The sequence below is a fragment of the Moschus berezovskii genome, chromosome 17, assembly GCF_049115385.1.
Source record: "Moschus berezovskii isolate FMDL1 chromosome 17, NW_MosBer_1.0, whole genome shotgun sequence".
NCBI lineage: Eukaryota > Metazoa > Chordata > Mammalia > Artiodactyla > Moschidae > Moschus > Moschus berezovskii.
In genome coordinates, this window is record NC_142476.1 from 20,728,711 (window position 1) to 20,741,820 (window position 13,110).

At 48.6% G+C, this 13,110-nt stretch overlaps 1 long non-coding RNA gene across 1 annotated transcript; it reads left to right on the plus strand.

Annotated features, from left to right (window-relative positions):
• Positions 1-1,380: 1,380 nt before the first annotated feature.
• Positions 1,381-12,783, plus strand: LOC148775084 (uncharacterized). Its single transcript, XR_016039467.1, has 3 exons — positions 1,381-1,484; positions 6,988-7,077; positions 11,015-12,783. It is a non-coding gene; the product is annotated as an uncharacterized LOC148775084 (long non-coding RNA).
• The last annotated feature ends 327 nt before the right edge of the window (positions 12,784-13,110 follow it).

Below are 13,110 nucleotides of genomic sequence, written 5' to 3' on the forward strand. Positions count from 1 at the left end.
TTAGTGGGGGTTCCTGGGGTGACCCTGTTTGCCAAAGGCAGCGCTGAGGCACAGTTTGCACGGCTCGTGTTTCCCGGGCCTGTCACAGGTTCTGCATGGCAGAGTCTCTGGAGTGACAGGCTGCCACCTTGGTAAGGCGCCCTGGGTTCAGGCTGGTTCCCCTCCTCACAGCACTGGATGATGGGAAAGCGCAGTGAGGGCCCCGAGCTGGGCACACCTGTTCATTCAGCTCCTCGATCTCAGGTCCTGCCCTCCCACTGTGTTTCTGACACGCACAAGAAACGTAATGACTGGAGCTACTTTTGGCCTAGGGCTGTCCATTGTCACATTTATCACATTCTCACTCCAGCCCTGTGGGGTGATTGTCCCCGTTTTATAATCAAGGACTCTGTGGAATCAGAGAGGTAAGCAACATAGTCAAGGAGACACAACTAATAAGTGGCCCAGGCAGGACTCGAACCCAGATCTTTCTGGCAACCCAAGGGCCTTCCTACATACGATCCAGCGTCCTTGGGCAGTGGGAGCTCAGTAAATGCCCCCCATCCCAAGCTCAACCTGATCCATCAAGGCAATTCTATCTACCTGGATATTTAAAAGCTGTACTGAGGCAGGCTGGAACCTGGGACCCTTTACTGCAGGGCTTGTGTTGGCTCAGTCGTGTCTGACTCTTTGCGACCCCGTGGACTGTAGCCCACCAGACTCCTCTGTCTATGGGATTCGCTAGGCAAGAATACTGGAGTGGGTTGCCATGCCCTTCTCCAAGAGTTCTTTCCGACCCAGGGATCAAACCTGGGTCTCCCACATTGTGGGCAGATTCTTTACCATCTGAGCCACCAGGGGGCTTGCAGCTGGACAAACATCTCCTCAAGCAACAGAATACAGGGAAAACTTTAAGGCAGAAGTTCCCAGCCTTTTTGACACAGGGACCAGTTTTGTGGAAGACAATTTTTCCATGAAATAGGGTTGGAGGCGGGGCGGGATGGTTTTATGGTTTTGGGGTGATTCAAGTGCCTTACATTTATTGTGCACTTTATTTCTATTATTATTACATCAGCTCCACCTCAGATCATCAGGCATTAGATCCTAGAGTTTGGGGACTCCTGCAATAAGGGACAAAAAATAACTTCATGCATGAGCTATTGGGGCAATTATGAACAAAAGACCACAAACCAATTCTGAGGTGCTGGGAGCAAAAGCAGGGTACTGAGTATGATCCCTGCCCACAGCACCACCAAGGGGGTGAGCAGACCTAAGCCACTCCTCCAATCAGACGCATTGATGCACCCCTACCCTCACCTCATTTAAGGAACCAGCCCTTAGAGATCTCCTTAGAAATCGAAACTGTCACTTGTTTTCACTCCCCACTGCTGCAGCACAAGTCCCAGTTAAAGCCTTGCCTGAACTCCTCACCTGACCTCATCTGTTTCCACCGATGAAAGAATCCAAGGACCAGAGCTGGAAACAGTACCACTGCTGCAGGTGCGGTGAGTATACACAGAGATGCATTAGCAGATCATGCAAGAGCCAGGAGACAGCTCCTTCCCGGAGAGGCCGATCAGAGGACCCCTCTTCTAGGACTTCCCTCGTGGTCTTGTGGTTAAGAACCCGCCTGCCAGTGCAGGGGACGCAGGTCTGATTTCTGGTCCGGGAAGATCCCACATGCCGCGGAACAACTGAGCCTGCGTGCTGCGGCTACTGAAGGCCACACCTAGAGCCCGTGCTCCTCAACAAGAGAAGCCACTGAAGCAAGAAGCCTGCACGTTGCAACTAGAGTGTAGCTCCCACTCGCCACAACAGAGAAAGCCCAGGGGCAGCAATGAAGACCCAGTACAGCAAAAATAGTAATAGCAACAAATTTAAAAAGAAATCCCATTTTCTAGAACACCTTCCTGGCCCTGCATGAATCTGCTTAGCTTTAGAGCATCACACCTGTCCCCTCCCCTAGCTTAACTGCGTAGTGACTTGCCCTTGAGACATTTATAAGTCGTCATCCCAGAAGCATCTCAGACCATCCACATGGCAACCACCTATGTGTCTGCATGAGGGGCCTAACTCAGGATTTTGACCCATGGAAGTCAGGGTCCTGGGCCATCTCAATCACTGCGGCAAACCCTAAGTCAGTCCTGAATCCCCTCTAGCCCCCCTTTTCCCACCAGCAGCCACCTTTCCAGAGGGAACACCTGAGTAATCTCCTCCTTTAGGAGGTTCACGCCTTGGCTGAAACAGTAGCAGAATCTCTCTCCCCAGGAGGAAAGATGAGATTTTCAGCTTTGAGTTTAAAAAAATAAAGAGTTCATTTTATGGAGTTTTCCCCTTCCAATCTGTTCCATAACCAGCTCCCCGATATTTCAGCTAGAATCACCTACCTTTTCTTATACCCACACCCTCTGTCTGCCGTGTCCAGTCTTCAGCCCTGCTGTCAGTGGCTACAAAGATCATGCTCAAGGCAGGCTGTCTTGACTGCATCACTGTCATTTCCGCTGAGCATTTATGTACTTTCAGAGTAAGTTTATCCAGTCTCCTCCCATAAACTCGAACCGCAGAACGTTTGGAATCGGAGGGACTCTAGTTCACGGATCGCCTCCATAGCCTGTTCCTTAAATCTGCTGGTCTTTGGCATTTGACCCAGAACTCTCCCTGCCTCATTGCAGTAGCTCCTAGAGAAAACACTTCTTGTTTCTCTGCCTGGTTTCCTCCAGAGTCTGTGATCGGTGTTGCTGTCTGACAAACACTTCCAGTTCTAATCACCCTCATGGGGCCTCTTGGGCTAGCCAACAGACCTGCGGGCACCAGCATGACTGTTTAGCAGGCTTCTGGTGCCAAGGCATGGCAGGCACACTGCTCTAGAAGGTAGGCCAGCCAGAGTCCTCCTCCCTCCCTGACTCTCTGCCACCATCGTAGCCTCCCTGGCCTAAGCCCCTCTGTTGCTGTGAGCTGGGGAAGGAACCTCCAGTCTAGAGGTTCTTCTATTTTCTTGAGGAGTCTTGGCCCCACACGTCCTGCCTGGGAACCTCAGCAGGGCATCTGTGCCTACTGACAGCTAGCACTGGCAATGGTAATAACGCCCTGGTGAGGATTATGGAGCCTCCCAGGCCTGTGGGGTGTCTCCACCTGAGAAAGTCATCCAATCCAAAGCTGGGTCTGTCCCCACCACGCAGCATGCTCTGCTGTGAGTCAGGGCTTGCAAAGGCTGGAATTACCACTACCACGTTCCTCGGGCTGACGACTTCTCCTAGACATGATCACAGTAGGCTTCCTTCCACAGTAGGCTCTATACCTGTTCTGCAAGTCGGCTTAAGCCCTGGGGTTTGGGACATCAGGTGAGTTTCTTTTTGTGTCAATTCTCAATTATTCTTGCTAAGGGAAGCTGCAATGGTCTGGATAATCCAAAGGGGCTCATCATCTAAAAATAATTTAGATAATTTAAATGTGTCTCTGGAATATGTTAAGTGATTTATTTGTTCTAGGCAGAGCATTTACCTTCCTAACGAGACTTCATTTAGGGTAAGGAGAGAAGGAAGTAGCATTCTATCAGCCCAGATTAGTCACACAGGCAGCTCTGCTGGTGGAGGGAGTAACAGGGAGCCGGTGGGGCGGTTATACAGCAATGTGCTCAGCATTCAGTGGCCGGTGATTTGTGCTGTCACTTCCTGCACGCCCTGGGATGCAGTGGATACACATGCAGGGGTAGGTTCATGCATCTTGTCATCTTTCCATTGATGTGAAGATGCCTGGCATCTTGGGAGCAACAGAGGAGCAAATTAGGCAGAGAAAGGAGTGCTTTGTGAGTTCAGGAAGTTGGGAGCTGTACCCCAAATTAAAAAGACTATGCCTTTATGGTCTTTTCCCACCAAGCATGAGAAGATCCTTTAGAGAGTATAGGCTTTCAGGAGTCCATGGGTGGCCAACGCCCTATTGTCCCTTTTTAGGATCTTAGAACTCTTAGCCCTAAGCAGCAGGATGTAAGAAGACTCCAGTGAGCAGAGAAAGGGACAAGGCAGGCAAATAGAGTGTGAGAACGAACCGGATGCAGATGTGGTAGGAAACGACTGCTTTGTGTTGGCTATGGGAGGGTGAGCAAGTTATTTCATTGCTCGGACCCTCAATGTACTCATCTCAGTGTACCTGTCATGAAAAAGTGAAAGCCACAATGATGAAGAGTAGCTGTCTTACAGATGAGTGGCAGCTAAATGTAGTATTTCTGAAACATTTCGTAAGTTACAGAGTCCTGTGTAAGTCTCAGTTATTGCCATCATCCTGAAAACTGGCTCAGTGAGACCTATCCACAGTCCTGGAAAAGCAGCCCCAGGACCATGCCACCTTAGAGTGGAAGGGTCTGTGTGTTCAGTACATGAGGGGTATGTTCCGGTGTGCACCTAATCGTCGCTATTCTCGTGCTGATGGGTAGAGATAGCACAAGAATCCAGAGCAAGTCCAACTACCTTCCTGCACGTAGTCTTTTCTCATTTCCCTGATGTTTGGTCAGATTTGTTAATGATTCTAGATCACAGCCTCTTCAGTTATCAGCCTCTTCAGAAATGGTTGGCAGTAGAATTACCATCTACTTTGGAAACCAGGTTGGCATCTGCCCAGACTCTCAATAAGAGGTGCTTCCAAACCTTCTGCTGGGGCTCCCTTATCTAAGATCCTCTCTTCAAAGGATGGGGAGATGGGGGCCCAGGGAAGAGTAGCAGGGTGAGTATGTGTGTGTGATAGTCATTGGGTTTCCCAGTGATGCAGTGGTAGAGAATCTGCCTGCCCATGCAGGAGACACAGGTTCAATCTCTATCTGGGTTAGGAAAATCTCCTGGAGAAGGAAATGGCAACCCACTCCAGTATTCTTGCCTGGAAAATCCCATGGACAGAGGAGCCTGGTGGGCTAAAGTTCATGGGGTTGCAAAGAGTCAGACATGACTGAGCACACCCCGCCACGTGACTGTCACTGCTGATCTTCAGCTTTCCTGTGTGACTGCCTTCTCCTCCCATAGCACAGGGGAGGACACGAATCATGATTAAAGTGTCAGGATGCCTTAAGCTTTCTTCCCCTGGTCTGAACCTCTTCCCCTTTCTCAGTGTGTCTCCTTCTTTCTTCTGACCATTGCTCCCATCCCTGACTAGCGTTTCTGTTCTCTTGCCCTCTTAAAGTCACAGGACTCCTGGAATCAAATGGCAGACTCCTAGGGGAAAATGGGAGGGTGCTCTGGGACCAGTGGGATAACCCGTAGGCCCTCAGTGTCGCTGAAGGAAGGAACAAGCTCACCTGATGTTCTCAAATGACCTCCTGCTGCTGAAGGTTGAGTCTGGCTCTTCCTAAGTCTTCACAGGCTTGTGTTCCTAAGTCCTCCAAACCCAGTGGAATCCTAGTCCTGATTCCACATGGAGCCATCAGCTACCATGAATCCTTCACCTCCAGACCTTTAGTTATCCTTCAGCTACCTATCTGTGACCTCCCAGTAATTTCTACCCTTCACGGGAACCATGTACATTTCAAATTGCCGTCAGTGGACAGAGTGTTTCTAAAAATGGAATTTCTTTTTTTTAAATATAATTTTACTTATTTATGTATTTATTTATTTTTGGCTGTGCTGGGTCTTCGTTGCTGTGTGGGCTTTTTCTTCTTTAGTTGTGGCGAGCAGGGGCTACTCTGTAGCTGTGATGTTTGAGCTTCTCACTGAGGTGGCTTTCCTTGCTGTGGAGCACAGGCTCAAAATATGCGGTGCATGGGCTTAGTTGCTCCAGGGCGTGTGGGATCTTCCTGGATCAGGGATCCAACCTGTGTCTCCTGCATCTCCTGCGTAAAGTAAAAGTGAAGTTGCTCAGTCGTGTCTGACTCTTTGCAACCCCATGGACTGTATCCCACCAGGCTTCTCTGTCATGGGATTTTTCCAGGCAAAAGTACTGGAGTGGGTTGCCATTTCCTTCTCCAGGGAATCTTCCCGACCCAGGGATCGAACCCAGGTCTCCCGCATTGCAGGCAGATGCTTTACCCTCTGAGCCACCAGGGATAAATCAGGAATCTTCAAAAACCTCATATCCTGTCTTAGATTGGGTTCTCTAGAGGAAAGTCTGATGTGGGGATTCCTATGCAGGTCACTCTTACGGGGAACGTTCTGGAAGGGTGCAGAGTAGGGTAAGCGACAGGAAAAAACTAAGCAAGAATGTGACTTTGGGAGAATCATGGCTTCCACCTGGTCCTTGCAGGAGCTCTGGAGTGTAAATGGCACCACAGAGTTTGTCCTGCATTGAGGCAAGGAGGTGGGAGCTTTTGTAGCCGCACACCAGCCACTGGCTGTAGACTTGGAGGGGTGTCATTCCCAGGCACGTGGGGAGGTGGCTCTAGTCGTGCAAAGTGTGAAGTGGCAGCAGCCCCACAGCAGCTGAAGACAGACACCCCTGAATGTAACAGGGACCCCACAGACACCAGCGGCTCCTGCCGCTACCTCCTGACTCTTTAATTCCAGTCTTGGAATTCTGCCATATTGAAATAAATCTAAGCGTGGGGATTGTGGAGAACAAAGGTTTTAATTGCAGTGTTATTTATGATACGATGTTATAAAATGCAAAAATCTAAGTTTCACAGGACAGGAATAAGGAAGTCAATATGTAACAATTAAATTAAGTAAATAAATTCTGCCTCTGTACGACAGTCTTTGCCCCACGGAGCCTGGCCCCTGCCTGCCCTCCTGAGTTCATCTTGTACGGCTCTCCCGCCTGGTTCACTGTACTCTCAACAAGCCAGTCTCCTCTCTGGTTCCACCAAAGCACCAGGCTTGCCTCTTTCCGGGGGCTCAGGCACGTCTCTGCCTCTGCCTGGAACACTGCACACGAGTGCCGCTCAGATCACTCACTTAGTTCCCACATCATACCTTCTGAGAGGGCTTCCCTAAATACAAATCTTCTGTGGCTGCCCTTGTCACTCTTTAACATACTACCCTGTTTTCTAGCTCTTATCACAGGTTTATCTTTTACCTGTCTTCCTTCCTCTAGCATAAAAGCTTTGGGAGACTGGCGATCTTATCTCAACACCCTGCTTTATCCAGAGCCTGGAGCGTAGGAATTACTCAACCAATGTGTTTGGTAAGTGAATGAATGTATACACAGTTTAAAATGATGTTTACCAAAATTATGCAACAAAATGGAAAAAATGGCCAATATCTACTGTTAAGTAAAAACACCATGACCTAAAATGTTATTTCATTAAATCTGCATTGAGAGAAGTTCAACTTCTGCCCATGATGAAGTAATACAGGCTCCAGAGTTTACTCTTACCTTAAGTAACTAAAAATCTGGGCAAACTATGACACAGTGGTTTCAGACCTTGGACAACAGTTAGCACAGGACTGTGGTCCCTTAAGAACGGAAAAAAAACAAGGTCAGTCCTATGATTGCTTCAGCTTATTTGTTGTTCAGTCATTCAGTTATGTCCAACTCTTTGCAACCCCATGGACTGCAGCACGCCAGGCTTCCCTGTCCTGCACCATCTCTTGGAGCTTGCTCAAACTCATGTCCATTGAGTTGGTGAGGCCATCCAACCATCTCATCCTCTATCATCCCCTTCTCCTCCTGCCTTCAGTCTTTCCCAGCATCAGGGTCTTTTTCAGTGAGTCAGCTTTCTCATCAGGTGGCCAAAGTATTGGAGCTTCAGCTTCAGCATCATTCCTTCCAGTGAATATTCAGGATTGATTTCCTTTAAAATTGACTGGTTGGATCTCCTTGCAGTCCAACGGACTCTCAAGAGTCTTTTCCAACACCATAGTTCAAAAGCATCAATTCTTCAGTGCTCAGCTTTCTTTATAGTCCAACTCTCACATCCATACATGACTACTAGAAAAACCATAGCTTTGACTAGATGGACCTTTGTTGGCAAAGTAATGTCTCTGCTTTTTAATATGCTGTCTAGCTTGGTCATAGCTTTTCTTCCCAGGAGGAAGTGTCTTTTAGTTTCATGGCTTCAGTCACCATCTGCAATGATTTTGGAGCCCAAGAAAATAAAGTCTGTCATTGTTTCCCTGTTTCCATCTATTTGCCATGATGTGATGGGACTGGATGCCATGATCTTAGTTTTTTGAATGCTGAGTTTTAAGCCAGCTTTTCCTCTCTCCTCTTTCACCTTTCGGTTACTAGTTGGAGGCAGTTTTTAGGCTTCAGTCTGGGAAGGGGGAAAGCAAACAAAGCCTAGTGGTCTCACTGAACTGAGAGGTTGGAATTCAGGGAAGTTGAATCACTTGTGTAGGAGAAGACCAGTGTAACAGGGTAGAACAAGAGGATCCCAAGATCACATCTGTGAGCATGTCTCTCTTTCACCAAGATTTCCTCACGTGTCCATCTTCCGTCCTGTCAGGCACTAGAGAGGTTGGGTCTCCTGAGACCACCATGAAAATGTACAATGACTGGAGGGAAGGGCCCATGTTCATTTGCATGACGGCATGGATTGGGTTTCCCCAGGGTCTCAGTGGTAAAGAAGAAATCCACCTGGAATGCAGGAGATGTGGGTTCGATTCCTGGGTTGGGATGACCCCCTGGAGGAGGGCATGGCAACCCACTCTAGTATTCTCACCTGGAGAATCCCCACGACAGAGGAGCCTGGCGGGCTGCAGTCCGTGGGGTTGCACAGAGTCGAACATGACTGAAGCAACTTAGCACGCAGGTGCGCGTGGATTAGTCAGTTAGATTAGCTAGAAGATTCCTCGGAACTACTAACCTGGGGAGAAAGAACAGTAAGAAAGAGCAGTCAGTTTTCTGAACTGAGGTAAAACCAGCAAGAAACTGGAAGCAGGAAGAGGGACTGACGCCCTGAAGACCGACAGTCCCGTTTGAGTTCGCCCTCAGGCTGGTCCTGTTGCGTCTCAGGTGGTAGTAGGATGGTGGTTCTTAAACTTTTTGAGCTGGAGGCACATCTTTGACTGCTAGAATTTAGGGTAGAATATTTGAAAAAAATTATGCTTCAAAACGACACCACAGTCAGCAGTGATTTCACCTGCAGTCTTCGCTAGAGTCTAACAAGCCCTTAAGTATATACAACCAAAGAGAGTAAACGGGTTTTGGGTCCATTTATATCAACATGCTTTTCTGGCGACTCAAACAGTAAAGAACCCACCTGCAATGCCGGAGATGGCAGGTTCAATCCCTGGGTCGGGAAGATCCCCTGGAGGAGGGCATGGCTACCAACTCCAGTACTCTGGCCTGGAGAATCCCATGGACAGAGGAGCCTGGTGGGCTACAGTCCATGGGGTCACAAAGAGTCAGACATGACTGAGAGACTGAGCATGTGCACGCAGATCAACATGCCACTGTTTGGAAAGAGCTTTTTTTTTGCCCCCTAAAGCCATCTCTTACATAATCCTGAGACAACATCCTCATGTGTTCCAGTCAACACAGAACTTTTTTTCTGCTCTGTTTTTGTTTTCTGGGGGTTTAGGGAGGTGGTTAGAGTGGGCGAGGGAAGCAGTCTGGCTCCACTTTACACCATTCCTCTTTCTGGAGGAAAGTTTGCATCCTCCTGCATGCCTGTGGCATGATCTGCTTGACTCAGCATTCTGACGTGTCCGAATCCTCAGTTTTAGCAAAAAATTCACTTTATGTATTAACTAATATTTGGCAGTGTCCCTTGAAAGGAGCCACAGCATGTGTGTGTAATAAATCACTTCAGTCGTGTCTGACTCTGTGCGACCCTATGGACCGTAGCCCGCCAGGCTCCTCTGTCCATGGATTCTCCAGGCAAGAACACTGCAGTGGGCTGCCATGCCCTCCTCCAGAGGATCTTCCCCAGCCAGGGATTGAATCCGTGTCTTTTACGTCTCCTGCGTTGGCAGGCAGGCTCTTTACCATTGGCTCGCCCCATGAAAGGAGCCACAGAAGTAGAGACTAAATAGGAAACAGGTTTTCGGCCCCAGGAAGCTGAGCTGGATTCAGTCAAGGCTAACTTAACCCCTGCCACATCCAACACCCCAAGTCTGAGTGGGTCACACAGGGTGGGCTTCTGTCACCAGCCTTGAGCCACATCACTGGCTGCGGGCAGAGCCAGTTAAAAGTGAGGAAACCATCGTGTACGTCAGAGGTATGTTTTCTCTTTTTTTCCCCTTTGAGAAGATGTTCTTGAGAACACTTTGCCAGGAAGTTGGTCACTTCCCGCCCCAGTGAGGAGGTTTCCGAAAGGCAGAAATAGCTTCTCTGGCCACATGGAATTGGCTGAAGACACCTCCCCAGGCCCCAGAAGGCAGACCTCGGGAGGGTGCTTCCCAGTCCCAGGAAAGTCAGCTCCTCCAGGAGCCTGAGGACAGGGGCAGCAGGACAAGCAGGGTAACTCAGAGGAGGCGGCTTGAGGGCTGAGGGCAAAGGGCAGAGGGGCCCGGAAAGGAGCAGGTCTGCTGAAATTACTGCCGGAAGAAAGGTGCCGAGAGTGTAGGAAAGAATGGGAGGAAAGAGTGGAATAAATGATGAGGAAAAGTAAGAAATGTTTGTAAGAATCTGCAGAAGGGACAGCAGAGCTCTAAGAGAAATGCCAGTGACTGGGCAGGGAGGGACTCGGGGCCAGCCACACGCAGGAAGGGGTCAAGGACACCAGAAGGGGAAGAAAAGGACAGCTGTCAGGGCTGAAAGCTGTGACCCTTACTGGGTCCTGCTAAACTAAAGAACTGCCCGAATGGGCACTGATACTACATTCGAATCTGTATTACATCCACATTTCTGTGTGGTAAAAATATGGTTAGTTCAACTGATAATTTACGCATGCTGTGCCTGCATGCTCAGACGCTTAGTCGTTTCAACTCTTTGTGACCCCATGGACCATGTAACCCACCAGGTTCTTCTGTCCATGGGATTCTCCAGGCAAGAATACTGGAGTGGGTTGCCATTTCCTTCTCCAGGGGATCTTCCCAACCTAGGGATAGAAATCCCATCTCTTGTGTCTCCTGCATTGGCAGGTGGGTTCTTTGCCACTAGAGCCACCTGGGAAGCCCCAATTTAACCATGGGTGTGATTAAATTAATATCAATTATATCATTTTTTTGCCTAGGGTATTTGTCTGCCAAGGCAAGAAGGACCCCTACCTTGGACCTATACTTTAGGGCAGTGGTCCCTGACCTTTCGACAGTGAACTCCGGGAGTTGGTGATGGACAGGGAGGCCTGGCGTGCTGTGATTCACGGGGTCACGGAGAGTCGGACACGACTGAGCAACTGAACTGAACTGAACTGAACTGGTTTCATGGAGGACAGTTTTTTCCAGGACTGGAGGGGAGGGGGATAGTTTTGTTATGATTCAAGTGTATTACATTTACTGTGCGCTTTATTTCTATTATTACTACAGCAGCTCCAGCTCAGATCTTCAGGCATTAGACCCCAGAGGTTGGGGAGCACAGCTTTAGTGCTTTATTATTCGAAGTATGGTCCTTGTCCCACAGCACTGGCATCACCTGGGAGCCTTTCAGACCTGCACCCTCAGCCCCCCCAGACCCACTAAAGAAGGTCTCAGGCAATTCACATGTACGTTAAAGTCTGAGAAACGGGCTTCCTTCAGCTTCCTTCCTTCCTTCTCCTCACAAGTCCTCTGGCCACCAGAGCCCACTGCCCCTTCTAGACCATGCTTCCAGGAGTAGGGATGCTTCACGCTGCAGGGATGCCTGAATCCTCCACGCAGAGGGCCTTTCCTGATCCTGCCTCCAGAGCCTGTGTGACCTTTTCCCGGGACCCGGCTTCTGGCGCTAACCTCTCTGTCCATGTAAGATCTTCAGGTGGCCTTGTGGCAGCTGTTTGCAAACATTGTGGACAGAGTTTGGACCACAGGCTGAAGTAGCCGTGGCCTTGCTCAGGAGGCCCCTCAGAGCCAGGAGCAGAGACACAGATGGGGCCTGAGTGGGGAAAAAGGACCCACTCCATTCCGGCGCAGAGCTCCAAGGAGATCGAGAATTCTGTGCTTGAAACAGCCTCTCCAGGTCCTGATGAAGGTACACTTGTCAAAGTAGGAGAATAAAACATTTTATTTAACAGTTTATTCTCTTGATTCATAACTTTAAATATTTAGATATAGGTTCATGGGAGTCCATGTGGGCTTTTGCCTGTGTCCCACAAATGTTCTCATTGTTTCCAAAATACACAGATCTGGGGATAGCCAAACAATCATGCTCACATCCACTGGTTCCCAGGCAGGGCTGTACCTGAATACAATCTCTCTACCTTAGAGAAAGAAATGGCAACCCACTCCAGTATTCTTGCCTAGAAAATCCCACGGACAGAGGATTCTGGCGGGCTACAGTCCATGGGGTCGAAAAGAGTTGAACATGACTGAGCGACTAAACTGTGGCCCACCTATGCCACTGGTGATAAAAAGGAGGAAGTATGTCTCAGCACTTGGGAAGGGGGATTATAAAAGAAAAAAACAGATTGTAGAAGGCAGAGCAAAAACAGAGCAAGAACCTATCATTATACAACTTGGAAAGTGAAAGTCACTCAGTCATGTCCCGCTCTTTTTGACCCCATGGACTTTATATAGTCCATGGAATTCTCCAGGCCAGAATACTGGAATGGGCAGCCTTTCCCTTCTCCAGGGGATCTTCCCAACCTAGGGATTGAACCCAGGTCTCCCACATTGTAGGCAGACTCTTTACCAGCTGAGCCACCAGGGAAGACCAAGATTACTGGAGTGGGTAGTTTATCCCTTCTCCAGTGGATCTTCCCGACCCAGGAATCGAGCCAGGCTCTGAGAAACTGTCATAGCCAAGAAGAACCTAAGGAGACTTGACAACTAAATGTAACATGGCATCCTGGATGAGACACTGGAACACAAAAAGGACATCAGATGAAAACTAAAGAAATCTGAACCAAGTATGGACTTCAGTTAGAAATAATGTATTAATATTGTTTTATTAATTGTAATAAATGTACTGTATTATCTTTCCAATTTTTCTTTTTTCTTTTTTTTAAATTAATTTTTTATTGGAGTATAGTTGCTTTGCAATGTCTTAGTTTCATCAAAGTGAACCAGCTATACATTTTTCCCCTCTCTTTCGGATTTCCTTCCCATTTAAGTCACCACAGCGCTTGGAGCAGAGTTCCCTGAGCAAAATGGTAGGTTCTTATTAGTTATCTATTTTATACGAAGCAGTGTATATATG